This window comes from Furipterus horrens, unplaced genomic scaffold (assembly GCF_987537825.1).
Source record: "Furipterus horrens unplaced genomic scaffold, mFurHor1.1.pri manual_scaffold_4, whole genome shotgun sequence".
Taxonomy (NCBI): domain Eukaryota; kingdom Metazoa; phylum Chordata; class Mammalia; order Chiroptera; family Furipteridae; genus Furipterus; species Furipterus horrens.
In genome coordinates this window covers 100920096-100934624 of record NW_028327174.1, presented here as the reverse complement: position 1 = coordinate 100934624, position 14529 = coordinate 100920096, and the positions used below count along the sequence as shown (strand labels likewise).

The following is a 14529-nucleotide window of genomic DNA, read 5'->3' as shown; positions in this document are numbered from 1 at the left end:
TTTGGAAGCTTATGGATTCAACAGTGCTGTTTGTATGTGAGGATAGCGAATTACTTGCTGTTAACGTTGGTGTAAAGACGATATAGTTTATTCCTTCTCGTGGTTGTAACTACGAAGAACTGCATTTTGTATCTTAGCAAATAAAGGTAAGTGTTTGTTAAGGTAGTTGGAAAAAAAATTACTGAGCCTGAAACACTTATAGAGAAAATGCACATTTGTTTCTTGAAAACTATCAGAATTCTATGTTTGAATATCCTGCCTTTCTTGATGCAACTGGTTTCGACTTCTTCAATTTTTTTTTTTTTTTGCAAGGTTTTAATTTCCTCGTCTTTCTCTAAAAAGAGTTGGGTGTGCGTGACATTCATTTGCTCATGCTGGTATTTAAACTCGTCCAATTCCTCCTTCTGCTCCTGTAAAGATTGAAGTAGTTGCATTTTACTCTGGTTTTGATCTTCAATTATCTTTTCATGATGTTTTATTTCCTCTCAAGATTATCCTTTATTATATTCAGTTGTGATACCTCAGATTCTAGTTCCATAATACAGTTGAGGGTTTTGGGTTCAACTGCAGGGGCAGCTTGACTCTGCTGTTCCCTCAGTCATTCCAGTTCTTCTTTCAGGTGATTGTTTTCTTCGGTCATAGATCCAAGAATTCTGTCTTTTTCCTCTATGGTTTGCCTCAAAATTTCATTTTTTCTTAAGGCCTCAGTATATTTATCTAATTTCTCCTGAAGCTCTGAACTTCTCTCTTTAAGTTTTTCAATAAAAATTTCTTTCTCGTTTATAAGTTGTGTCAATTGCTTCTGCTCTTCTAAACTAGATGACAAAATTTTCTGAGTCTCTTTATGATCAGTATCTATCTGCTTAATATTCTTTCTGAGTCGTGCTATTTCAAAATCTTTCTTCTGAGTTCAATTAAACACCCATGCTGCAGCTCTAAAGCAGAGGCACTTGAATTGAGTGCACTTGACAGTTCTTCAATGGTTCGCTCATACTTGTTTGCTTCTTCCAACAGCCTCTTTTCAGCCCAACACAATTCTGCTTCTAATTGTTCTTTTTCCGTTTTCAGAGCCTCCAAAATAGTGTTTTTTGCTAGAGAAATCTGATTGTTACCAGCAATAGATTCTTCCAACTGATGTCTTACACCATCACATGCTAAAACCAACTTTTCATTTTCCATTTTGAGGTCAAAAGCAGCTTTCTTCAGATTTTCTTTCTTTTTTTTTTAATGTGTTTTATTGATTACAGTGTTACATTTGTTCCAATTTCCCTTCCCTCTGCTCCCCTCCACCTGGTGGCCCCCCTCCCTCCCCTTGTACCCCCCTTTTAGTCCATGTCCATTGGTTGTGCATATAGTTCTTCTCAACCTCTCTCTGTCTATTCCATTCCCTCCTATGATGTTTCTTAATTCCTATACCATCTCCCTCCCTCTCCCCCTTCCCCTTCCCTGCTGACCTCCCCCCAATATGCTCCCCATACCTATAGTTCTTTTCCACTCTCATTGCCTATTTAGTTTGCCTTTGTTTCAATTCCCTAGCTTCTGTTGTTGGTTCTTGTGATGCAGTTTTCATTTTAGTGTTCATAGTTTTGATCCTCCTTTTTCTAAACCAGTCCTTTTAACATCTCATATAACAGTGGTTTGGATCTAATGAACTCTTTCAGTTTTATTTTGTCCTGGAAACACCTTCTCTGCCCTTCTATTCTGAATGACAGCTTCGCTGGATAAAGTATTCGTGGTTGTAGGTTTTGGATTTTCATTACTTTGAATATTTCTTGCCAGTCCCTTCTTGCCTGCAGGGTCTCCCTTGAGAAGTCAGCTGATAGTCTAATTGGGACCCCTTTGTACATGATTCTTTTCTTCTCTCTTGCTGCTTTTAAGATTCTCTCTTTATCTTTAACTCTTGACATTTTGATTATAATGTGTCTTGGAGTGGTTCTCCCTGGGTCCAGTTGTTTTGGAACTCTCCGTCCTTCCTGGACCTGTAAGTTTATTTCCTTCCCCAAGTTTGGGAAGTTCTGCTTTATTATATTTTCACTTAATTTTTCAATTTCTAGTTCATCTTCTTCGCCCTCTGGCAAGCCAATTATTCTTATGTTTGGTCTTTTATTGCTGTCCCAGAGGTTTCTGATCCTCTCACCATTTTCCTTGCTTCCCATTTTTTCTCTCTGCACTGGTTGACTGTTTGTTCCTTCTCTATGTTCTGGTTTGTTGATTTGAACTCTGGATTTTATTTCCTCACCATCTGTCTCGTATGTGGTTTTGTTCCTTTCAGTATGAGTGTTTTTCAATTCTTTCTCATCTTTTTCCAGATCTTTTGTTAATTCTGTAAGCCACCTGATAACAATGGCCCTGAACTGAGCCTCTGACAGGTTTCTTATTTGTTCATCTGTCAGGTTCTCATCTGTTGCCTGGTGAGCTGCGCCACCGGGATTTCTATAGTTGTCTGCCTCATTTTGACAGATGCGTTTTGTTTTCTTGGGCCGGCTGTAGGGGGCAGTGCCTGTGTACGCGTCACAATCCAGCGAACGGCGGCAATCCGCAACCTTTTTCGCTGCGCTGTGGCCCTTTGTGGTCACTACCCAGAACCGGCGGCGGACCAGCAACCTTTCTCACTGCGCTGTCGCGTTTTGTCGTCACTGCCCAGCGACCAGTGGCAATCCTCAACCTTTTTCGCTGCGCTGTGACGCTTTGTGGGGGTGGGGGTCCAAGATGGATTCCTGCAGTTATTCCGATAGGAGACCGGGATCCGTCCTCCCACCCTCTGGGCCTCACCGTTCGGCGATGTGGTGGTTGCTCTTCCCAGCGTTGGGGTCGGGAGCTGCTGGGGTTCAACTGCAGCTGGGATTGTTCTCCCTGCCACTGGGATTGTCCTCCCTGCCGCTGTCCCTGGTGCCACCGCAAACAGCACCGCCTACTTTCGCTCTTACTTGCCCAAAGGGCGCCGCTGGTTTATAACTTTGTACGTTGGGCTTCCGTGTAGTTTTATTTTCTGGAATTTCTAGTTATCTTTTGTTTTGAAGTAGTTGTATTCCTCTCTAGTTGTAGAGGGAGACCAAGCATGTCCGTCTAAGCCTCCATCTTGGCCGAAAGTCTTCAGATTTTCATTGAGTTGTTGTACTTCTGAAAGATTTTGCTTTAAGTTTTTAATGTCGGCTTCCCTTCCTCTAAGTCATTCTTGAAATTACTGTTAGCGTCTTGATTAAGAGGTGGAGTTAACTCACACCTGACTCTAGAAAGTTCCTCCTCCTTTTGTTTAATACGTTCCTTAAGTTCAAAGTTCTCCTTCTGGATATTTAAATTATTGTTCTGTGATTTATTTAGTTGGTCTACTAAATCTCCTGTTTTATTCTCTAGCTCCTGCTTTTTTAAATGAAATTCATTTAGGACCAATTCACTTTGAGTTAACTTTTCTTTCTGTGCATCTAACTCTTTAGTAATGCTCATTTTATCATCTTCAAGTTGATGAACTCTCTTGGTTCCATCATTTAGATCTTTTTTCAGTTTATTGATGGTGCTAGCTCTCTCGTTTTGTTGTTTTGATAGCTGATCTTTTATCAAAGTTATATGCTTTGTAGCTTGTTGGTTCTCTTCATGCAGTTCTTGTAACTCAGCTACCAGTATTTCCTTTTCAGTAGTACTTGTTAAAGGGTATTTCTTAGATGTCCAGCCAGTAGGGTAATCAGCTGAACTTGAGTCTCAGACTCAGGACCCCCGCGGTTGCATGCTTCAACCAAGCAGAACAAGGAACTTAACCTATCTGTTATTCCTTTGAGCAGTGACCTATTCCTTTGAGCAGTGACTTGGGGAATAGCAGTGACCTGTTCCTTTGAGCAATGACCTGGGGAATAGTGGAAAATTTTTGTCTATATATGCTGTATTTCTGTCCACATTCTTGCACCTGCAGGAACAAGAATGCACCTGAAATGCTTTATAAACTCCTCAATCCCTAAGGTTGGGGCTGTCCACCTAAGTCCGGCTTCTGGATGGCTGGGCAGTCACGGGCCAGCTAATAAAGGCTCTTTAAATTCTAATTTGGTTGTCTCCGACCGTTTGGTTCTCGCACTTGCTCCACAACAATACTCTGATTGAGTTCTTGTTCCTTTGCCTCCAAATTAAGTCTTAAGTCATGTAATTTTGATTCCGAGTCCATATCTCTTGCAGCTGTACATTTAATTTCTTCATATTCATTGTTTAGTTTTAAAAATGATATTTTATGTTCTTCCTTTTCTTCGCTCAATAATGAATTCTCTTTTTCTAAAACTTGGACGCGCATTTTAAGTTTTAGATTGTCTTCAGCGAGATGATCCAGGTTTAAACTAGTCAGTCTGGTTATTTGATATTCAGCAGCAGCTTGTGCTTGCTGTAGTCTGAATACTTCTTTAAGTGATGTACTCTATGGAAGAATTCTGGCCTCTTCCTTCACGGTAGCACTTTGCTTCATAACATAAGATTGCAATTTACTACATTCCAGTTTCAAGTTCTCACATTCTTTAATGATTTGTCTGTTTTCCACATTTAGTCGTTCTTGTTCCTTCCTCAAAACTTCTCTGTCATTTTCTGAAGAAGATAACTTTTTACTTATGTCTTGTATTGTATTCTCAAGTCCTTCTATTTTTTTTGTAGACTCTACTTTTTCTGTTTGTAGAACCTGAATAGTTCTTTGCATCTCATGGATTTTAGAGTGATCAGTTACTGCAGTTCCTGAGTCACCTATTTCCTTTCTCATAGAATTAGGTAATTCTGCTCCTACCTCCTCCGTGGCCTCCAGGAACGTATCCTTCATAAAGTCTGAAATCCGGCCTGCGAGGGAAGATAAGCTTCCCCCTACAGGGCCCAAAGACTGGCCCAAGCCAGAGCCAAGGCTCCCAAACCAGGACGCCATCTCCGCGGGTTAGAGAACTGCCTGGTCCGCTCAGAAAAGCGGCCAGCGCCGTCGGACGACCCCGCCAAATGTCCTTGAAGGGCTGCCTTCACTCCAAAATCTAAATGCTCAGGATTCCATCACACAATGCGGGGTTCCTACGCAACACTGGTTTTGGGGGTGGGGCTCCGAGGGCGGGGCTCCAAATGCGAGGCTCTGACCTATGTCTGCTGTCTCTGAACTGAAACTCGGAGGCCTGGCCTGAGACTTCGCCAGGGGCCTGTCACCTGTAACAGGGTCGCCCCTGCAGGGCCTCTGCTCATTCCCACAACTTCCCACCATTTAGATTGGGCCATGTCTTCCTCTGGGTTAGTGACTTTCCCCAGTTCTGTGAGTAACTCCTGCCAGCTCTACGCCGGCCGCCAAGACACCTACTCGCAAAGCTGCGACGGATCCCCTATCAACTTAGATCATAGTTATTGTTTTATGCAGTTGCCTTCTAAATCAGAGAGAAAAAATGAGTTAAAATAAAAAATACGTTTTATCATTTTTCATATTTAATTAATTGCGTTTTACCAGTGTCCCTTATTTCTTGATGTTGAGTCATGTTACTATCTAGTGTTCTTTTCTTTCAGTAGTATTTCTGGTAGGGCAGGTTTGCTAGAGACATACTCTTTTAGTTTTGTTTCTCTTGAAATGACTGAAGAGTAACTGCCAGATATAGAACTTCTGGTTTACAGCTCCTGCTACCACTCCCCATCCCCCGCCGCCTCAGTCAGTACTTTGAATATACTGCCCCACTGGTTTTGGCCTCCATGTTTTCTGATGAGAAATCACCTGTTAATCTTACTGAGGTTCCGTTGTATATGATGAATTGTTTCTTCCTGCTTCATGTGTCCAGCTATGGATCTCTTTGAATTTATCCTACTTGGATTTGGTTGAGCTTCTTGGATATGTAGATTAATGGATTCTATCAAATTTAGGGAGTGTGGTCATTATTTTGTTAAATATTCTTTCTGCCCCTTTCTCCCTCTTTTCCTTCTAGGACTCTTATTATGCATATTTGTCATGCTTGATGGTGTCTCACAGATTTCTGAGGCTCTATCCATTTTTCTTCATTCTTTTTTTCTTTGTGTTTCTTAGATATGTTCATCTCAATTGCCCTATTTTCAAGTTCCCAGATTGTTTCTTCTACCTCCTCAAATATGCTATTGGAATCCTCTATTGAATTTTTTTTTTAATTTTCATTATTTTACTTTTCAACTCCAGAATTTCTTTTGGTTCTCTTTATAAGTGCTATCTCTTGTGGCTATTCTCTGTTTAGAGAGACATTGTTCTCATACTTTTCTGTGATTCTTTAGACATTCTTCCTTTAGGTCTTTGAACATATTTAAAATAGCTGATTTAAAGTTTCAGAGACCTGATGCATGAATCAAGCTCTGCTTGCCATCCCTGCTTTTTTCCTTCTACTCCATACCACATAGCCAGGACTCTGGGCTCATTTCTTAGCCTTGACACTAACCTCCTCCCCAAAGTATTTCTTCTCTTCTGGATTAGAAGAAGGACATGGAACACAGAAGTCCTTCATATCCAAGAACTTCCCTCTCCATTTTGCGCTTCTGGGTGCTTTTCTAGAGATGAGGAGCCCAAGGAGGTGTCCAGTTCCTCAGAAGTGAAGAAGGCCAGAGATTCACAGGCAATTCCCCCTCTTGCCAAGAGTCCAGACATTCCACAAAGCTTCACTCAAAAAGCATAGGTGGAGGAAGACTGTAAAGCAGAACCTTTTTTAAAAAAGGAGTTTAATGACTTCAAAATAATGAAATCACAATGCACAGACATACAAAAACCAAGACTTAAGTATCCTGTTGCTGACTGGTCCTGGGGGTATTGCCATCTCTCCTCCTGTCATCTGAGGAATAGAAATTGCCTATACAAATTCTCATTAGTTTTCATCAAAATTCATAGGATTTCACATTATTGGTTATTCCTGGATTCTTATCCTGAGATGTGTATGTTGGGGTAGAAAGGATTGATGGTTGACAGAATATAGGAGTCTTCTGAAATTCTGCCACTTCCAAAATCTATAATGTTTCTATTAATAGACATGTTAATTATCAGTAGAAGTAACAAGGAACATCATAAGTCTACCTTTCTCTTAGTTCAGTGGAGTCAAAAAAACCTTGCTAGAAATGATAGGGGCTGGGAAGCCATATGGCACTTGGCATAGAACCTGAAATCAAAGTGGAAACTGAGGAGCATTGGCAAGGTGTGTCATTTGTCATCTTGGGGAAGAGCTGAGTCAGGTGCAAGAACTGATCCTGTCTCAGGGCTTTGGCTCTGAGTCAGAAGTGGTATTCATAGGCCCTTGTCATAGCACCAGGACATTCCTCTCCCAACAAATGAGAACTTCATAGGACCAGTGGGGCCTGTGTTATCATTATGAGTTACGGCTTGATCCATTTGACGTATAAAAATAAATGCTACACCTAAAAACACCACACTACTAAGCAAAAAATGCCCAAAGAACATGGAGAGAATGGAAGCTTTTTTAAAACTCAGAAACAGATATTGAAACCTGGAGTTTAAGGGGCTTAGCATGTTTGAGTAATGTGACTATGGAACTGGGATTCATTGAGTATGTGCAGCACTAGGTCAAGGGCAGAGCATCAGGAGCAATTTAATATCTGGTCCATGGGCTCCTTGGGCCATTCTGTAAATACAGTGTATGGTGATTATTTATATATACTGCTCCCAGGGCTCTAATGAGCAAAATGTACTGGACTGAGCTCCTGAGGCAGGAGCATTTATCTCTGTCACCTCATGTTTGGTAGTTTCTAGCAAACAATGTTTGCCTAAAGGAGCACTGAGAGCAGAGCATCACTGCTCGAAAACAAGGCCTACCACTTAGTGCATCCACTGCCCTGAAGCCCCAGGTCCCAAAGGCTAGACAGCTGGGCCCCTGTGTCCTGGTAGACCCATGGGTTTTGCATTGCTGGTTCAAATGAGTGCTTGCTTCTGGCTTTTAAAACAAAGTGCCAAGAAGTATTCCAGCTTCTGCAATTTCATTGCCTTTCAGACAGTGTGATGCCCATCAGAGCATCCCATCTCATCATCCTGCAGCCTCCCCAGCTGCCACTAGTAACAATCCATTGTCTGCAGGCAGCTCAACAAATCAATTTGACCTGGGCTACACGATTCTGCACATAAAGAGACACCTGCCCATTTCTCCTTCTTCGTGGTGTGGAATCAGCCAACTTTAGCCAGGCTGTGCTCCCCAAAAGTTGTGTTGCCTTGGGTCGAACCTGGAACTGCATGATGCCTCAGCTTCCAAATCTGTACAGTAGTGCTGTCTGCCCTACTGCCCTTACAGGGTAGTGTGAAGGTCAAATGAGAACTCTGAGGGAAGAGTTTAGTCAATGACTGACTGTAGAAAATGTTAGGTATTAGATTTGTACGAGAGACATAAACAAAACAAAATAGGAAAAAAGAAAGAAAATCCCATATTTCTTGGTAACTGGGAGACACTGAAGTCTCAGGTAATAGCATCTCCCATTTCCCTGGGCCAATAAAATGAGGAAAACTTGCATTTCTTCAAGTAGAGATTTGTGTCTAAGAATGCTTTGTATGCTCCCACTTTGCTTTGACATTGAACAGCAGGAGCACCTGGCCCGGCCCCACACAGGGGCTCAGCAGGAGTGTGTCAAACAACAACAACAAAATGAATGACAAATGTCTTTTGTTGTTCCTAGAATTTTGTTGCATTGACTACTACGGGAAATACATTCCTTAGTGCCCAGAAATATTTTGGTTTTGCAAGATTTACGTTGTAATAATTTATGGTAAGGAGACTGGGAACCAGCATAGAAGGATAAGAGTGGGGGAGGGACCAGCATATTGTGTTCAGGGAGAGTTGACTTTGGTGTTACACTTGTTCTGAGTGACTCAGCAGGGCCAGAAATGCAGAGCCAGGGGACTGAAGTTTATCCCAGTGAGCATGTTCCAGCAATGGAATAGGCTGTCTCACAGGGTTGCGAGCTCTCTGACACTAGAGGTGTTGAACACTCTGCTTTTAGGAATGCAAGTGAGAAACTAGATACAGTGAATTATTACAAGGGCCCAACCTCTACTCCCAAACCCCAGGAGTCTAGTTCGAGCTGCAATGGATGTGAAAGGATGTAGTATAGGCATGTCAGGGAGTCAGGGTGGGCTGAGCCAGGGAGCCTCCCTGGACCAGAAGAATGTTGGGCTAGCTCATTTCCCTAGTTTAGTTTGCCACTAATCCTCCACTTTCTCTCCAGCTCTACCTCTTCCCCTGCTTTCCCTCCTTTTCCTCCTTTTCTTTATCTTCCTAACTCTTTCCATCATGCTCTCCAGCTGCCATCCTCCAGCCTGTGCTCCCACATCAGGGATAGGAAAAGTACCTGGCCTACAAGCCTACCAGAGAGATCTGGGCTTCAGCAGTTTCTCTGGTGTGAGGAGAGGTGCTGAACTCTCAGCAGCGCTCTGCCAGCTCCTCCACTGCGGCAAGAGAAATCACCAGCTTCACACTGTGGCTCTGTTTAAATCAGCCTTTCATGTCTGATGGATTTCAAAATATGCTAGAAGTCAGCATCTTAAATATCAGGAACACAAACAAGCAGATGCAGCTACATTTTCCTTCCTCTGTGCCCGTCCCTCCTTCTTTCCCTTCCTCCTGCTCTCTCTCCTGCCCCCTCCCAGAGCAGTTTTTATCCATGAGGTCCCTCTTCTGCTCACCTCCCTGTGCAATGGCTGGGAGGCTCTGGGGCCAAGCTCCCTCCTGTCACAGATGAGGAGACTATGGCTCAGGTGGGAGGCGGGACTTGCCAGGGTCTCAGGTCAGTGAGTGGGCAGGATGGCCCCCGGGCACCCACAGCCGGCCTTCCCAGTTCTGCATGTTCTGTTTTCTGGGAAGGCTGTTGGCTACCCCCGGAGCCCCACAACCCTCAATAATCCACCTGTGAGTTTCACAGGCTCCCGTCACAGCAGGGGTTCCCCCTCTGTCCCTGGATGTTCACGGGGAGCTGGTCCTGGGGCCTTGGCCCACTTTGGTTGATCTAAGCCAGTTTTCTCCTGCTGTGATTTAAGTCATACTTCCTCTGCTCCCTCTGCTCCCTCTACTCCCTCTGCTCCCTGAGCGCCATCTCTTTGAGACGCGATATAGGCCCTGCAGCACGTGCCCCATCTGTGGGCAGTCAGCAAGCTGCCGGGCTGCAGTGGTGGGATGGGGAGAGCTGCTTCCCCTGGAACAGCAGCACCGCGCTGCCGCATGCCCGGCGGGGGTGACGGTTGCAGCTCCTGCTCTCAGCTTTTGCTGCGCACTGGAACCACCTGGGGAGTTTTCTTTATCTTATCCAGTTCGTTTCTTTTAGTTATTCCACTTAGAGTTGATTAATTAAAAATAAAATCTTGCTCTCCCCTCCTGCCAGAAATTCTGGTTTAATGATAAGTTTCAAGACTTTCAAACAATTGTTTAATATTAGCAACAAAAATAGTGGATGGAATAATAGAAAGTGAAAGACCTGCTTGTGTGTGAACATTTTCTTGATTTCGGATCTGCCCGTGTGCCTCTGTGTCTTTGCCCGTGCCCTTCCCTCTGTCTGGGCTCTTTAAGCAAATTTCAGTGACTTGTCCGTGTTCGTGCGACAGTTCGTCAGTAAAGCAGACGACCAGCAGCGTCTGAGGCCTCCCTGGTACTGCGCACCCTCTCAGTTACCAGTTCACAGCTAACCAACACCTTCTGATGCCCGACGCTCGGGTGGGGAAGTTGGGGCTGAGGTGCTGCACAGAATCATTGTCTGTGGGTACACACAACACACACGCACACACACACACAGATGAAAGCACACGCTGTCCATTTTAATATTACCCTGGACTCTCTCCCCAACTGTCCTACCATTGACAGCCTGAGGTACTTTCCACGAACGTTTGAATGTGTGCCATTACACTATGTCATTGGAACATAAAAAAGAACAAGAAAAGAAATGAAGGAGCTCAAAGATAGTGAAGGAGCTGTACTAGCAAACGGGTAGAAAAATGAAACTGCAGAACACTGTGGGAAGTGAGACCTTAGCAGGATCAAGTTTCCCCTGGGTTTGGAGGGGGAGGACAGGAGGAGGCAGCCCTGTTTTAACAAAGGATTCAATGTTGAAATCAAGGGGAAGCCCTCAGGCAAAGACAGAAAGGGAATAGCTCAACAGTCAGGAATAGGGAGGGGAGAGGAGGGCCGCTGGAGAGTGAGCCAGTTTGGGGACCCAGCAGTGCTGGGCAGGAGGCTGGTGTGGCTGGAGCAGAGTGTGGGGGGAGGGGTCTGCAGCTGGCGGAAGCTGGGCTTCCAGAGGGAACTGGGGCTGTAAGCAGAAGAGGCCGGAATCTGAGAGCAGCTCTCCCGGATCAGATAAGTTTCAGTGCCATCCTGTAGGTGACAAGGAGCCATTGATTTAATGGCAGAGCCGCATTTTACAACTGTGCTTAAAGCAAGTGGAGTGGAGGGATGGGGGCAAGACTGGAGCACAACAGTGAGAGGGGGCCAGGTAGTGGGAGAAAGAACCTTATAACCGACCAGCCTCAGCTCTCAATGTGCCCTGAATGTGTCCACGAGCCAGGCAGTATTTTAAATCTCAGCCTCCCCTCTCTGCCCTCCCACAGTCCAGTGTGTTTCCAGGCTCCCCAATACTTATCCACCCTGTACTTTCAGTCATTAAACCTCAAACATTGAGTTTTTTTCCAATTAAATCCTTAGGAAAGGGGATTTCTCAGAATATGGTGGAGACTTGGGGGTTATACATTGCAAACCTCAAACCAAATAAAATTAAATTTTGCGTCATCCACTACTTCGAGTTCTCCAGGCCGTAGTTTCCTCCATGCCCAAGAAGAAGCGAAGCTCACTGTGCTTGTGCGCTGGGAGGGAACAGCAGAAAACCCATAAGTGTAGGCATTTGAGAGTTTTTGAGTCTCTTCCATGATACCCTCCATAAACCGTTTTCTCTGTGGAAACTGAGGCCCGGTGAGCGTGAGGGCTTCCTCTAGGGCAATGCTGGTGAGGCAGCACTCCTCTGGCCCAGGACCCTGAAGTCCGGGGCTAGAGCCACTGTGTTCAGATGCAATCGCTTGGCTTGCCTACAGCGTCCACCTGCTGGTCCTCTCGCCCAGGCTCCCTGACCTGGACACCCACGAGCCCCACTGCCTGTTTCCTCCTCACCTTCCTCATCATCCCACATCTTCGAGGGCCACTCATGAGAAGCACTTGGGGGTGAAACATGACAGGGAACCTAATCAGAGATCATCAATAGACAATATTAGCAGAGCGAAATGAATTGCCCCCTGGACGAGTCACCCAGCCCTGAGCAGCCAGCAGCCAGCATCCTTAATCCATTTCCTGCCAGTTATTAAAATGATTTTCCAAGAGCTAGTCCCATCTCAGCAGAGTCACAGACTAATAAAGTGCAGTCCAGCGCCTGGAGGAGCCCGGCATCTTGGCCTGCCCTCCCATTTCCTTGGGCTCCTTGTTGGCAAAGTCTCCAGAATTCTTCCTGCCGTCCTGGCAGGGACTTCATTTCCTCCTCGAGCCTTTATTTCCCACCCTGATCCCTGGCCTTCCAAAAGCCCAGCAGCTGTTCTGCTGTCCTCCACTAAAAGGTCGGGATGTGCTTGGAAAGTTCTGAGTTCAAATTCATAAAATAAAAGCTGTGGAGCTGCAGAGTTAGAAAATCACGAATTCTTCAAGCTGGGTGAGGGCCTGGAGACCATTGTAAGCTAAGCCCTTCGTTTTGTAAGTGAGAACACTGACGTCTACAAGGGGACAGTGCCCACCTCAAGGCCACACAGTAGATTTCCAGAGTAGGAGCAGCAGGTGGACTGGCACCTGACAGGGGCATCATGGCAGCAAGTGATCATCTGCTCACCTGGTAAGTGTTTGCTGAGCACCTATAATGGGCCAGGGCTGTACTGAACATTGAACTGCACACCTAAGTGAGACACAGAAACTTTCCTCAGGATGACACGGTCTAGTAGGGGGCAGGGACATCACAGTCAGGTGGGGAGTGGGGCTATTACGGCCGGGGAGGGACATCACTGTCTGGGGGAGGATAGACACAAAACAGATGCTGACACTAAGCTTGGTAAGTGTGGGCAAGATACTCAGGGGCACAGGGAGCCAAGTGTGAGGCTGGGAGGAGCCACTGTATTCAAGTCCCGGAGAAGCTCACAGCCCGTGTAAGCCGGAGCCGTGGCCGGCAGTCAGGAGGTAACACACACAGTGCTTACCTCGTCCTAGGCACAGCTCACGTTTGACTCTTAGCACCTTCCTCTGAGGAAGACAATAGCATTACCACCAGTTTACAAGTCAAAGAAACTGAAGCAGAGAGAGGCTAGCCGACTTGCTCAAGGTCACGCAGCCAGGCGTGGGAGATTTGGAGTTTGAACTCAGTCTTCCAACTCCAGAGTCGACACTCCACCGTGCCCCGTGCTCCTCTGCTCTTGAGTGACTGTGGGTCCTCAGACACCATGGGAAGCCTCCAGCTGCCATGACCAGGTGTGAGCTCTGCACCATGCAGTGGGTGGCCTAAGGCCAAGTTGTGTCTGGTAACCTCAGATCACCCCAAGCCCTGGTCTTGCCCTGACCTCCTGCAGTTTTTTAACCCAGGTATCTCCAAGACCACTTTTAGAACCCTTTACCAGCAACTGAGGATCCCGCCTTTTCTCTCTGGCCCCAGGAGGCAAGCTCTCCGCCCCACTGTGGACAGACACTCTACTGAAGTTGTTCCGCCCTCCCTTCCTGCCAGAGCCCAGGGTCATCTTCGTGTTCTCATCTGGGGCCCTCAGTTTCAGAACAGGAAACTACCATTTATAAGCAGCTGCATGCATCGCACACAGCGAGGGTTCATTGTCCGGCCATCTTAGGCTTTCTCACCTGACACTCGCAGCAACCCTGTGAGAAAGGTGTGATTATCATCCCTGCTGAACAGGGGAAGAAGTCACACAGGAACAGAGAGCTCCAGGAACTCGCTGCAGCCATTGGCTGGAAGAGGCAGGCTTTACCCGCAGGTCTGTTTATCCCCAAGGCTGGCTGGGGTTTCAAAGCATCACCTCTGACCATGAAACTGAGCAGTGAGCATGTGAAGCCTGTGTCTTTGGTGCTCTATCCAACTGAGCTAATCAAGCGTGGCCAGAAAGCAATTGTCTTAATATCAGACACCCATTAGGGTCCAGGGAACCTCTTAAAGACACTTCAGGTTTACGTCTATGAGCTGGAGGTGCGGCCAAGCATTATGCTCCCCTGGGAACAGCTGGCTGGAGCTGGAAGACAGCAGAACCACCCCGAAATGCAGATCCTGACCCTACCGACCACCTTCTGCCACCCAGACAATAACATTCTCTGAGCTGAGAAGGAAGCTGTCCTTGTGGGGAGAACAGGATGACGTGACACCAGAAAAGATAATGCAGATGATCTCAGGGCTGCGCAGGATTCCCCTTTGCAGATTCCCAGTTGGTGACAAGGCCATCCTACAATAAAGTGGTCCGGACTCTAGCCATTTTCCCTAACAGCCGCCCAGGGAAGCCTCCATCTCTATCCTTCCCGGTGGTTCCTAGAGGTTCCGCCAGTTTTACATTTATCTTTCCTGTGGCTGATTTTCTGAAGTAGGCAATGG

At 45.8% G+C, this 14529-nt stretch overlaps 1 pseudogene; it reads right to left on the bottom strand.

Annotated features, from left to right (window-relative positions):
- Positions 1-87: 87 nt before the first annotated feature.
- On the bottom strand, positions 88-4882 carry LOC150012539 (thyroid receptor-interacting protein 11 pseudogene; annotated as a pseudogene).
- Between the last annotated feature and the right edge of the window lie 9647 nt (positions 4883-14529).